The following is a 13,884-nucleotide window of genomic DNA, read 5'->3' on the forward strand; positions in this document are numbered from 1 at the left end:
CCTTCTTGCAGATTGGAAAATGGCAGAATTTTAGGTCTGTTTGTTCCTTTTAACAATTACTGAATATCCTTGGACCTGCAATTAGTAAATGAAAAATTATTAAACTCATGCCTAGATGATTTATTTTAACTTTTTTAAAGCTCGGGCATTCTATGGTATATGGATTGTGGGTTTACACTTACATACACAACTGATTGTATGTTTAGGAACATGATGCTTGAATACATATAAACAAATGTTCAGCAAAAAAAAGCATTTAATGTACATGAGAGAGAGAGTATTAGGAGCAACCTGATCAGATGTGTGCTAATCAGGAACTCTTAACATTGATAAATATGAGGGGGGGATAAATCAGTGAAGCTGACCCATGAATCTCTGGAGTAGAAGAGAGGAACTTTACTATGTATCATATTCCTTGTTTTCCTAGTCAAATAGCAAGCTTATTAAGTAGCATAGGCTTTGGCTGCAAAAATGTTAGAAAAAATCTAGACAGATGGTACCTTGGTACCTTCTGCTTGCAGAGAAAGAGACAGAAGGAAAAGACATCTTTTAAAACCTCAAGATAATGTGAATTTGTATTAATTTATACCATCTTCATGTTTAACCTTATTTTCTTTGCAATAAATTATACTGCATTAACTTCCATAATGGGAATGGAGTTGAAAACAACACACGAGCGTGAAAAATAAGAACTTTATATAAATGTAATTTTATATGTAAACTTGAAATCTTGGCAAAAGTTTCCAAGTTTAAAAAAAAAAAGGCAAGAAAATGGTCAATTTGAATATTTTTAAAGTTGATTTTACCTAATTTTGTTTTAAAAATAATAAACCTTTTAGTAGTAAGATGATTACATTCTGTTCTGTACTATAAAAATGAAAATGTATACCTGTAAAAGACATGCAAAGATATGCTTGGGTAAATACATAAATTAATAGATGCTTTATCTTTTTATTATTTTTAAATTTTAGTGATTTAAAATACTGGTGGTGCACATTCCCAGGAGAGAAAATGATCAGGCTATTAGAACTGGACAGAATTAAAATATCTTCTATTATGAAATTTATTTTTTGACTTAATGACTTAAAAATAATTCCAGCTATTGCTAGTAGTTAGCAGAATATATTTTGAGGCATTATTGCAATGCAAGTGTTTGTTCATACAAAAGCATTTTTATGAAATTTTGTTTATCAGAGGTCATTCTGATTTTTCAATTAGAGATCTAAACATGCCATATATATTTGAATTGTTGCCTTTTTCTGAAATATTCGTAATAGAAACAATTTTTGTTCTTGAATAAGGTGATAAACTGCTTCAGATGCAATGAAGGGAAAATTAATGTTTTAAAAAATTAATATTTCAGAAAGGTAGATCTGTAAAGATAATCTAACTATGCATAAAAATCTATCAAAAACCAAACCAATACCTTCAACGATTACATTGTTTGTAGCTATGTAAAGTGTTAGAATTTACCTTTGATTCCTGTGTGTCCATCCACAGTCATTTGTTCGGATCTGATTTTCTTCCAAACACCATAAGGCTGGTTTATATTCAGATACACTGTTAGTGGATATGTTAATTTCAGCTATACCAGCAGTCAAAACTTTTAATGTTATTTAGGTGATACGAAGCTGCACTGAATGTCACCTGTTGAGCAATTCAGTAACAAAAAATCCATATAAAAGCATATTCTGTTAAATAAATGACTGTCATTGTTTTGCAGCAAATGCAGATCTTACTGCAGATCCTTGGTAATAAAACATGGCTTTATAGATTCCCAGGGTCCTTCTAATTTGTGTTCATTTGAAGTGGTGTTGAACAGGCTTCCTTAGGCTAGAATTAACCCCATTTTTGCTGGTTCCTTTTCTTTACCAGTACTAGACATTAATCTTTTCCCTCATATCTATCAACTATCTTTACGATGCTTAATATAGCTTTCATTTTACCCTTCCCTTGTTTTTGAGGGAGGATAAAACTGTAGATTCAAATGCTCATTCAGCACCAGTTCAAATATTAATTTTGAGTAGCAGTGAAACATATTTTACTGTGCATCTATAGCAATAGTTCAGTTTATCTAAGAGTTTAAAAGACTTTCACAGTCCAAAGAGAAATATTAGAACTTCAGAAAAATAGTAGTCTAGTTAATGAATGAGTTGAAAACTTGACTAAAATTTTCCGATCCTCTTTGCGAGTCCTATTTCTCTGTTAATCCTTTGCATTTCATTTTCCATATGCACATGTATCCTCAACTTGACTCTGCGTAGTTGTTCTGCTTAAAACCACCTATATGAAATAAGCTTAATGATGCAGTTGATTTGGAGAATCAGTCTTGCTTCCAAACCCCAGTATGGCAGGTGGAGTTTTGCATTTCCTCTCCAGGGGAAGAGAGCTTAGCTGACAGTTGCACAAACACTACCTGCTGGTTGTCAGAATTGTTCTATCATAACTGGAAAGAAAGTCTTAGAACATTCTAAAACCAGATAAATGTTTTAAACCCTTATTTCTCATTTGAAAGAACAAAACTAAAGTTTATATGCACAATGTTTGGAGCTGTTTGTTTTACTTCTGTTTTTATATTTATGGTATGACTTTTATTGTAAAATGCCTCTCATTGCTCCACTTCTATACAGTATTCTGTAGCTACTCTCCTAAGGTAGGCTGCAGAAGGTCTTGTTAAGCATGTATCCTTGTGTTCAGGATTTTCAGAAGTTCAGATTACAGGTTCAACCTGGGATAGAAGTAGTCAGCCTGATGCCTTTTTTACATGTTTACAAAACATTGTTAAAATTCCCTGAGTTGTTTTGGTGTCTTTTTTATTTTATTTTATTTTATTTTAAGTAACAGAGGAAAGAGATTTGTTTTCTTGTGTAAAACTTGAGTAAAAGGGCTTTGCACAGAGAAGGTAAGTGGATGATGGGCATTTCTTAGCCCCGTTGTAGCAAAAATGCTGCCTCCCTGTGTTGTGATCAGTTATAGAGGGGACAGCATCACCAAAATAAAGGTTCTGTTTAAGGCGTTTGTTTTCCAAGTTCTAAACATCAGTTGGCTTTATATTAAAATACATAATTTTGTAAAAAGTAGTAATTCTTTTGGCATTTTGGAGAAAACAAACATTTTTTTAAATGACCAAGATATTTTTTTGAAACTCGCCATTAAGTAGCTTTTTTTCACAAAGCAGAAAAAAGTCAAACACAACATTGTTTTATTATAATTTTATGAGTTCTATATTCATTACAAATTTTTTGTAGTCTGAAGGGGTTATGCTCTACTGAAGTTTCTCTGAACTTTTCTCAAAAAAAAAAAAAAAAGGTGAAAACATATTCAAATATGAATGTAGATTTGTTTGTCCAGCTATAACGTCAGTGTTATTGATTAATCTAGTGGCATTTTAGCATTAAGCCTTGCCATGGTAAAAAGGGATATAAAATGGTTCAAACAAATTTTTGTGGCTGATGAACATTGTACCCCTTCTATCTCCTTAGCTTTGCTGATATTCCAGACACATTCGATAGTAAAGGGTATCTTAACAACCCATGTTAAATGACAGTCATGCCATTATTGGAGTTTATGGTACTTCCTGATGTAAGTCATCAACTTTATTGTCGCTAAGAATGCACTTGATAATTACTGGTACCTCTGTATAAGGGATATGTGAGACTGAGAATAGAAGTAGTTGCTTAATTGTGATTTTTTTTCAAGGGGCTTATTTGTGACTATATAACAATTGAGTGTTTTGATTTTTCAGTCAAGTATGTAATGGTATTTAATAATTTTATTTATTTTTAACATACAGGATTTAGTGACTGCAATTCCTATGTGCTCTCATGTGTTAGTAATAGTTTTACAGATTAAATATATAAGAACAGCCGTCACTCCCACATAATTTGGCAACAGCAGCCTCACTCCTCTATCCCCGCCATTATGGTGCAGAAAGAGTGGGGCTTGTAATTGAAGTAGGAGCCTAAGTGAGAGCAGGGTAAGGAGGACTTCAAGCAGTGCAACCCACCTTCCATGCTACCAGCAAAGCAGCCTCTCCTGCTGGCTGCAGATTGCGGAGGAGCCTGCTAGAGCTTCTCAGGGATGTATGAGGTGAAGGCTGCTAGAATCTGCCAAGAGAAGTGTGAAGGCTGGTCTCCACTACGGGGATATCGATGCTGCTGCAATCAATGCAATGGGGCTTGATTTAGTGGGTCTAGTGAAGACCCGCTAAATTGATGGCAGACCCTGGTACTCCAGCTCCCCAAGAAGATTAAGATAAGTCGACAGGAGATCATCTCCCATTGACACAGCGCAATGAAGATACTGGGGTAAGTCGACCTAAGCTATGTCGACTCTAGCTACGTTATTCACATAGCTGGAGTAGCATAACTTAGATCGACCTACCCCCATAGTGAAGACAAGCCCTGAGACAGCACTGGGAGCTGTGCAGTAGGTGAGCCTTGGAGGACAGGACTGAGATAGCAGGGGCTGGAGCATTCCCAGATGGAAGGGAAGCTGTACCCAGTGGAAAGAGGAGCAAAACTGTTAAGTAAATATAAAAGCAGCATACAGAAAAATTGGAATTAGTAATAGTGTTCTATAACTTTGCTGAAATTAACAAAGTGTTAAATCTGTAGAAAATATAAAGTAGGATGTTTATCTTTCTGATATAATTGAAATGCATAAGCTCAGTACATAGTTTATTTTTGGATGTAGATTGTTCTCTTCTTCCCCAAATTATCTTCCCCCTCCCCCATCTTTCTCCTGACAAACACTACTTTTACCTTCTTTTTAAAAAAAAAAAACCAAACCCTTAGGTGACATCCTTTCCCTTTGGACTCACTCCCCACCCTTTCCCCAACCCCAGGCAGTCCCTGGTAATTTCCCCCAGTTACTAACAATGATCTTGATCTGAGCTGGAGTGGGTAGCTGTTTTCCATGCCTCTTGGAAGTATTGAAAGTCTCTAATAGTGTGTATTTTATGGATCAGCTTTTTCCAGAATTATTGGCAAGCGAATACATTTCTCTTATTAGCAATTTTAAAAAATTGAATCTGTTCTCAAATGGAGACCATCTGGATCACTGGTAAATTATTTTTGTAAAAATTTTATTTTTGTTAAATTGTGTTACAAAAAACTGGGTTTAGTATCCTAGATTTTTAAACTTCAAGAAAAAAGACACACAACATTAGAACTCTATAACTAATCATCCATTTCACATTGCAATCAGTATAAAAATAGAATAAGAAATTAAAAAACTAACCCAATCCACCGTCCAAAGAAACAGCAGTGCTTTCTGGAAATCCCAGTTGAGCCTGGCAGCCTTTGCTGGGTACATCAGTCTCATTTCTCAGACATGTCCCAGGTCTGAGGACATGTGTCCACATAAAACCCACCAACACAATTGGCATTAATTGGCCCCATTGTTGGCAAATCAGTGCCTAAAACTAAGGAATCAAGGGTAAAACCTATCCTTTCACCTATCCTTTCGTTCCAGGCCAGGTTTAGTCTTATTGGCAGGACATTGTGGGGAAATCTTTGTTGTTAGTGTCTGAGGTTTATGTGTTCTGTGACTATATAGAGGGCTTCAGGGCTCATCCTTGCTGCCTTGTTAGCTTGTAGTGTAACTCACGTTTTGCCTCCAACACAACTCATGCCCAGATTTAAAAATCTCTAAACTAAATTAAGTGGTACTTTTGATCTAGCTATTCCATCAATAGGTGTGGTCTGAAGCTCCAGTGCTGCTGACTTTAGGAATGTAATAGGGGATGCAGCATCTTGAATCAGGCAACTGCTAATCCAATCATTTTGTGCTTGTAATTAAGTCACTCTGGAGCTCCAGTGGCTAGTTTGAGTTGAGTAACTTGCATGTACTAATTTGAGCTAAATGTTGCAGTGAAGGCAAGTCCTTAGCCTCTAGCGCTGCCATTCCAATGTATTTCATCAGCACTAAAATTCACGCCCAAACAGCCCAGCAATCAGCAGCCTATATCTCTTGCATTACAATGAAAGACAAAGGCTTTTTCCAGAGCAAACTGGGTGCCTAGGAGCATATGTACATATTTCATGTAGTATCCACTCTTGACTTTTTTTAATTAATGCCATTGGTTAATTTTTGGTGATATGGCCAGAAATAAATGTGGACTATTTCTCAGCAAATTAGGCGAGTCTGGCAGGAGAAAGAGTGGCTAACAGAGCTGATGCTGGTAAGGGAAGGAAAGTGCACACTACCGTTTTGGTAAATAGGTTCAGCCTTTATCCCGTAGTGATAAAGCGATAACTTTAAAAAACATAACCATATAAACCTTAGCTGAAGTTTCTTTCCCTCCCTTGGCTGTTCCTACAGTACCAATTCTGTCCCAGTTCTTTCTAGTGATACTCCCACCCCCTTGTATCCTGTTTGGAACTAAATGGACCTTCCTGCTATTATGTCCCAGCAGTGATTACCCTGAATCTTAATGGAAGCATCGAGCACCTGATCCTAGGATGACGTATATATTCCAATAAGGGGTTTTAGTCCACCACCCTATTACATACCTTCCAGCCCCTCCCTGGGCTCACCTTCATTTTCTCCTGTTCAACCCATGCAGGACCCAATTCCCAATCTCATGTTGCTGCCACTGAACCCAGTCGCCTCACTGCCTATGGTGTTTTCCTTGTCATGACCATTAGCAAGGGCCCAGTATGTGCCCTGGATTCCAGGGAAATGCTTTAGTCTCCCCTCCTGGCAAGAGGGCCATGGTAATAAGGGGGACAGAGTCAATTCATATGACTCCCAAATAGGGAAACAAAAGTCATGGATTCTGTCCAGGAGTCGCATGCTGACACAAGTGTAGTATCTCACTCTTGACAAAGACCTCCTAACTTACGTTTGGTCACTCCCAAATCTCTGAGGTCTTGTTCTGTCCCCCTTCTAGTTGTATTGGCACTGTGTTCCTGTCAGAAGCCCGCTCCTTGTGGCTTTAGTGGGACCACATATCTCCATGTAGTCACGCTCCAGAAACAGCAGGACTTTTTTATATGTGCAAGTTGGCCACTCTGGAAATTGACAATAGGTCAAAGGTGTTGGATCTTTACGGGATTCTGGGCAAGCATCCTTTTTGGTTCCTCCCTTGTTCTTCTATGTGGAAGTTCTACCATCTGTCCAGCTGGATGTCCTCCTTTATTTTTAGGACAGGGCAATGGTTATCTCTAGTGGCTTAACTTCCAGTTAGTCCTCTTTGTGTGCCTGTACCAGGGTGCACTGACACCAGCTGTCCACACAAGCCTTCACCCTCTCAGGCAGACTTTCCAAGCACTGTTCCACTGTTATAAAATCCAACTGTTCCCTGACCACCTGGGTATTATGCCTGAGCCGGTGAGTTCCCAAGCCATCAAATACTGAGCAAAGGAATGGGGTTGCACCCCTGACGGAAAGAGCTCACTTCAAAACCTCTGCTGGTAAGTCTCCTATGAGACCTCCCAGTCAGTCCAAAATAAGTCCTTATAGTCTTGTAACCTGTGGCCGCATGCCTGTCCAAAGCCTTGTATGAAGCTTGCACTGCCGTGTCAAAAAAGGGGGCAAGGGAGATTAAATGTATAGTTCATGATTCCTTGTCCCACTGAACTGCAGTAACTCCCCACTCAGAAGAAACCAGGTAAGCCTCATTTGCATCTGAAACTGGTAGTTATTGGACTTCAGCCTGTGCTGATGCTGCAAGGGGGCTTTCTGAACTGGCTGATAGTGTAGTTGCTGTTCTACCCTCCATATCAGAATTTCTTCCATTTTCCCTCTTTGTGCAGTGGGTATTAGGGTATCCCAACTCTAGGACCAAATGCTAGTCCCTACCCTGTTCTCAGCAGAGTACACAGAACCCGCATTAGAGTCCAAACTCTCCCCTCTTGGGATCTACCTTTATTTATAATTGTTTTGTTTTTTTAAACACCTTATGCTAAGATTCACTCTTCCTAGAGGCTTCACCTCCAGGGCCTTCACTACCCTAGGCCTTTATTTCCCTCTTGCTCAAAGAGACACTCTCACCTCCTTTATAATCTGGATGGAGCTAAATGGATCCATCTCTCTCAAAAGACTGCTATGTCCACAAGGGGAATGAAGGCAAAAAATCCCCTGACGGGCTCCAAGAGGGAGGGTGGAGGGAGGGGAGAGAATGTTCTCAGGGTCACACAGTATTTTTTTAAATTATGGAATACTGTACAATATATCGCAGTTCTGCCAATATCACAATTTCAAGACATTTTTCACTCTTGGGCCATATTTTACTGCTATGGCCCTTCGAATTAGCCATTATTTGTGTAATAGATAAATATTGTCAATCTCTAGTACACTAAATTCCAGTTGCATGGAAATACCATTGTGAAACCAGAATGTCTTTCCCTCCTGATTTTGTCTTTGGTAAAGATGCTTTTGCTGTGCTTTTGTTTAGTTCCGTGCTTGTGCATTGAAGTCATCAAGAAAGCATGCTGTTCTGGCAGACGTTAGACTTTTTGTTTTGGTTTAGAGAAATTCCAACATAAACCAGTTCTTTTCATTTTAAAATCCTTGACGGTAGGTCCCAAACAACATTTGTCTTCAGATATTTGTAAAGTAGGTCTAGTGTTGGGCCAAAACAGATGGACAGTTCTTGATAAAACAAGTGAAAAAGTTTCAATACTTTGTGGGGGGAGGGAAGTCAGTGAGACCCATTTTCACCACGCATCTCTGTTACTGGCATTTCAGGACGATTGTTGGTAGTATCTTTTCTGCAGACTTTTGTGAGATTCATTAGGATTTTCAGTATTCCAGCCTGGCATGGTTTATGAAGACAAAGTATGAATATCAAACTAATGCAGTTCTCACTAAACAAGACTATCTCAGCAATATTCATCATTAGCTCATTCTTGGGAGTTCCAATGTTTTTGTGTATCTTTAATGTGGTCCTGGAGAGAATCATGATGTTGTAAAACAGACGGCATACAAACATTGTTATGGTTATAGTCAGCACAGCCAGATAAGTTTGAATATTCTCTCTTAGGGTTGGAGCTTCTGGTTGTGCTGCTTTAACAAAAAATAGAATAAAACAGAGTATCTGGAAAAACAATGGAATTCCAAACCCAAAGCTGAATTTAATAATCTCATATTCAGGCCATGCGAATAATGGATCTAACTGGCAGTCTGTTTCTTTGTGGTAGTTATCTGTGCCTAGCAATGCCACCACTACCAGTGATATGCAGAAGGCACATGTTAATACAAATCCAACACATAACATTGGACTTTGAGTTGCTTTGGTCATCAAAACAGTCCTTGGTGGGAATCTATTGAGTAAAAAAGCAAGAAGCATCAAAATCAGAAGATATTGAGAACTGAAATAACTCACATTGAAAAAAAACGACAGCGCTCCACACCCTAAGTGGGTTGCCATTAAATAGTGAGGTCTAGTTATGACAGTAAATGAAAAAAATATCATTACAATATTGCTGATGGTGAAATAAAAAAGAAATATGTCTAATTTTTCCAAGACACTATGCCGCAAATAGTTCTTTATGAAGATGGTCAGGATAAATATGCCGGCTGTTAAACCTGTTGGTACAAAGAAGGCAATGTAGCAGTGCATAAATCTTGATATGACATTTTGAGAAACTATGAGGTCTTCTATTTCGATGGATGGGTCAAAGCTCCGGCTTGGATATCTTATCCATGTCATGTTGTGAGAAATCATCCTTCTGTGTAAAGCTATTTCCTTTTTTATGAAGATTGAAATGGCAACCTAAAATGAAAGTAAAACACATCTTTAAAAATACAGTTTAAATGGTCCTTCATTCACATGTTTTTAGATTATTTATAGCCACATATTCCTGAGCTCTTGTTCTTCAAACCTATTTTTTCAGTATAAGGTAGTCACCTTTTTATATTTTATAAACCTTACCAATTTCATGTTAGTAATTTCCAGGTAGCTTATGTAGTTTCATATTTGTAGCAAGACAAATCCTGACTGCTCTACTCTTATCTATGCTCTCATGTCCCCTTTACTTTCCTTCCTCCCTGTTAGTCTTTGAGGATGTGAAACTAGTGCAGTTCTGCTGTGCAGAGGATGGGAAGGATTCAGTGATCCTACAGCCCCGTATGCCTTAGACCGGGGATCTGTAGGGTGCTAGAGAAGATGTTGGATCTGTTGCTGTGTGGAGCCACTCTCCCTCACCATCTTGCCAAAAGGTGATGCATACCATATGCAAGGAAACTGCAGCCTGTAGACTAGAGGTGTAGTCACAAGTGGCTTCATTACAGTGCTGTGGTCAAGATGAAGATTCCATGTCTCTTGGCCCCTGCTGACTGCCTTGGAGCACAGTCTGTTGTACTCAGGCTGTGTGCTGGGAGATGCAAAGATACACAAAACATGGAGGAAAAAAACATATAATTTCCTTTATTTTTAAGTTTTAGATTTCTTCTGTTATGATTAGCTTTTTTCATAATTGCAGTCCATGCTGAAGAGGCCATTTAAAATTATGGGGAATTACTGTTTGAGAACTACTCAGAAAGAAATGTCTTTTTGTAGTAGTAGATTGTCATCCATTAATAATATGGTCATTTTATTTTAAATACTACAGAGGCCTAGACCTTGTTATGCTCTAAAGACTGGCAAAATTTAATTTATCTCCCTTAAATTTTAGATTACATTCACAGATACATTATGCTCTTATTTGTCAAGTTTCAGACAGGAGCATGTGTTTTACAGTTGTTATAAATTCCTGAAGATAGGGGTTTTTAGAGATAATGCTGACATGCTGTTAACTTTAATGGGTCTATCTCATGTTGTTCTAATAATTCTGCTACCATGCAAATGTTTTTTTTTTCTTTTAAGCAAATAGGAGGCTGTGTAGGAAAATAGTTGTTTGTTCAAGAGAAACTGAACGCAATAAATATGTGTATAAATTTTATAGACCACCTAAAAGCATGATTTATTCACTGTCAAAAAGGTAGTTTCTATGCACTTTGTACTGGTAAGTCAGCTGCTTTGGAAAATATGGACTTGTTTCTCATTGGGTAGGTAATTTAGTTACAAAGGATGAATATATAATTTTGAAACAGCTCCTTGCTGTAGATAATAAACTCAAATATTTTAATTGTTTGTAATTAGCAAATTACAAGTTTCAAACTTCTACTGATCAAGTGTGGTGCTAGCATTGAAAAATGGTTTGGCATATCTATAGTTTAAAAATATAGCATGCTATTTTCTGCGCTTTTTCTTCCACTTTCTTGGCGTACAAGCATTTTAATTTTGCACTAAGTCATAGTTTTAATGTAAGTTTCTTCACTTCATTCAATTGTATGTAAAGCTGATCTGTTCAAGCAGCGTCTGTAGACAATGAATGAGAAAGTGATATGACAGCACACTGGTTTTTTTCCCTTATCTGAAGGTTCCATAGAGCCCACGTTAATGACGAGAATAACGTACCTCCAACTGTACATAAGACTTTTTTACACAAAGGATCTGGTGATGTAAACTCTTAATATGAAGGCATTTTTTAATTGACAGACCCCCCCCATAGAAAATTATAACCTTAACTTACGTATATTATGGAGGTAGATTTTTATTAATGTTCTTTATAGATAAAGCAAATCCTCCTAATTCTGTGACTCTCATCTTTTTTCTTTTCTTCCCCCACCCCCTCACATTTCTCATACTTCTAATCACTCCCCAATTAGTCTGAGTTTTAATATTATTTCTATTCCAAAAGGTGTATGTGATTTTGATTTGTGTGTGTGTATTATAATCTTGTGACATAGAAATGATTGATTCTTTAGTGGTGTTTGTTCCCTTAAAAAGCAGTACTTGTTCTCTCCTAGACTGTTTTGCTGTTGGGAGTTCTCACTGTATGACTAGGAAAAGTACCACTGCAGAAATAGTTTCTGCAAACAGAAGACCTCTGTGGTACAGATGAATAGGCAGTGGGAGAAGAGCCTGCTGGGCTAAGAGGACATCTATATCACATCATCTTGCATGCTCCAAGTTTTCAACTCCACAGCACAAGCTACAGGAAGAGGCTGGTGGACAAAAGATCTTAGGTAACATTATCAAAAGCTCTGAAATGACTTAGAAACCTAAGTCCCCTTTTAAAAAGTGATTTTCAGTGGAACTTAGGCTCCTAACTCACTTAACTGCATTTAGCATTTTTACCTAAGATCTTGGTCCTAGTGGGGGATGGAGAAGGACATACAGAGGACAATGAAACTGTAGGCGGGGGAAAGTACACTCCCTGAGTGTATTAGTCATACATCCTTCCCTTCCAAATTTTGGACTTCCTGAAAGCATTTCTTTTAAACAACACTGATCAGGCTGGGTGTCCTCAAATTAGATCTTACAAACTTTATTTTGAGTGGTGGAGATGACAAGTTCAGGGTTCGTGTGAATTTCAATACTATTCCTTGCTCAAGAGAAAGAAGAGGACAGTCTTGGATTGTGTCAGCACAATTTTGGTAACAAAGTTTAACTTCCATTTCCTGTGCAGCTGGAGAACAAAGTTCATGAGTTAACAGTGATGACTTCTGTTTTCTCATGGGAGACTGTAAAGCATAAAAAAACCCAGATAGAGAAAATCCAGAAATTGTTCCTTACAAAATCAGATGGTGCAGTGCTACTCCCTTGGCTCTGCAACAACTACCTTATGTTGACGTGCTGTCAGGTGCAACTTCTCTCAATTGTTAACTGCATGCCAATCAGCATGCTGCAGCATAGGACCACGTGACTTGCTGCCTTTGTCCCTGTCTCTTTCTTGCTGCTTTCGTTCCCTTTCTTTCTGCCAGGGAACGACCCCACTGACCACGAAATACTAGTTTCCCCAATCCTTCTCCCCTTGAACATACTGAAGAAAACCCATGAGTGAAGGAAGGGGTCAAAGTAGGTCAAATTTTGGACCTTCAAATAGGATGTTTTTTTCTGTAAATGCTGCTATCCCGGTATGGTAGCTCTTTAGGAATATGAATGAAAGACCTTGTCCACACTACAAAGTTAGGTTGATGTAAGTCACCTTGTGTCAACCTAGTTGTGCGTGTGTCTATGCTATAATTTGTCTCCAGCCAATGTAAGTGCTCCATTACAGTTGCGCAGTAGCACCCTCTCCCTGGGTGGCATTGAGCCATGGTCAACATACTGTGGTTGATGCAGTGAGAGTATAGACACTACATGGCCTATATTGATCTGGTTACGATTGTGAACTCCACTGCCCAGGGGTCACTGAGACTGGAAGCCACCCTCTCTCACTTTATAAATCCTTTGTATTTTTGAAATGCCTTTTCCTGATTGTGCAGCTTGACAAGCACACCTATCAGCTCTGGCCTTGTGTGCAGCTGCCCAACTGACCATGGCAGCTATATGATCCAGTTGTGCTCCTGCTTGAAGTAGAAAGCGGGTATTGGATCTCTTGGGCCTGAGAAAAGAAGATACTCTGCAAGCTAACCTACGGAGCAGTCATGGAAATGTGGAAATCTACGAGCAGATTGCCTGGGGGGATGCAGGCAAAGGAGTGTGACAGGGATCAGCAGCAGTGCCATGTGAAAGCAAAGGAACTGCTGCAGGCATACCAGAAGGTCAGGAACGCCAATTGTTGATCTGGTACCAAGCCACAGACCAGCCGCTTTTACAGCTGAGATGCATGCCATACTTGGCAGAGACCCCACAGTGCACACCTGCGTGAAGGCTGTTGTGAACTGTCAGGAGAAGGAGGAACAGGAGGAGGAGGATGGGGGTCATATGCGACTGGGGTGTCCAGCTATGCCACCAGTGAGGATTTATTTAAGACTCCACTGCAGTGTGGTCAGTCCTGGTCGCTGAGCACGATGCTGGGGATTGAACCTTGGGTAAGCGTGTAAATGCATTTCCCGTTACAATATTTAAATATAGAGATGGTGCCTGACCTCAGTGTAACAGTACGC

General features: G+C 38.7%; 1 protein-coding gene across 1 annotated transcript in view; it reads left to right on the forward strand.

Moving 5' to 3' along the window:
• CHLSN (cholesin) overlaps nucleotides 1–13,884 on the forward strand; it is a 191,226-nt gene that overhangs the window by 39,990 nt on the left and 137,352 nt on the right. The gene's annotated exons all lie outside the window — the stretch shown is intronic.

Source organism: Lepidochelys olivacea, assembly GCF_965140295.1.
Source record: "Lepidochelys olivacea isolate rLepOli2 genome assembly, chromosome: 10".
In the NCBI taxonomy this organism is placed as follows: domain Eukaryota; kingdom Metazoa; phylum Chordata; order Testudines; family Cheloniidae; genus Lepidochelys; species Lepidochelys olivacea.